The sequence below is a fragment of the Nothobranchius furzeri genome, chromosome 8, assembly GCF_043380555.1.
Source record: "Nothobranchius furzeri strain GRZ-AD chromosome 8, NfurGRZ-RIMD1, whole genome shotgun sequence".
In the NCBI taxonomy this organism is placed as follows: domain Eukaryota; kingdom Metazoa; phylum Chordata; class Actinopteri; order Cyprinodontiformes; family Nothobranchiidae; genus Nothobranchius; species Nothobranchius furzeri.
Genome location: NC_091748.1, coordinates 66270126 through 66270415, shown reverse-complemented (window position 1 = coordinate 66270415; position 290 = coordinate 66270126). Strand labels below are relative to the sequence as shown.

General features: G+C 37.2%; 1 protein-coding gene across 1 annotated transcript in view; it reads left to right on the top strand.

Annotated features, from left to right (window-relative positions):
• The first annotated feature begins 255 nt into the window (after positions 1–255).
• Positions 256–290, top strand: part of fam163ab (family with sequence similarity 163 member Ab) — a 37255-nt gene continuing 37220 nt past the window's right edge. The window contains exon 1 of the mRNA XM_015970879.3: positions 256–290. This exon is cut by the window's right edge and continues 605 nt beyond it. The gene's annotated coding sequence lies outside the window, so the exon portion shown is untranslated.

Here is a 290-nt window from a genome sequence, read left to right as displayed (position 1 = left end):
CTGAGGAGTCACATCATTAAAATAATCGTGTTCTGATCATTTCTGTTGTGTTTTACATAGACAGTTGTGTGCTTTTATAGGTAACATTTAAAAGCTTTTATGATTTATCGATTTTCATGACTTCCTGGTTCTCCCATTTTCTATCACAGTCGATGTAAACCCTGGCTAAAGTCTCCTTGTGATGGTAACATTTCCTTTCCTGCTCTTGTATTTCTGCAGATCTCATTACAGGAGGCTTGAATGTCCCAAAACCACGTTATTTTTTGTTTTTGCTGGTGTGTGTGTGTGTG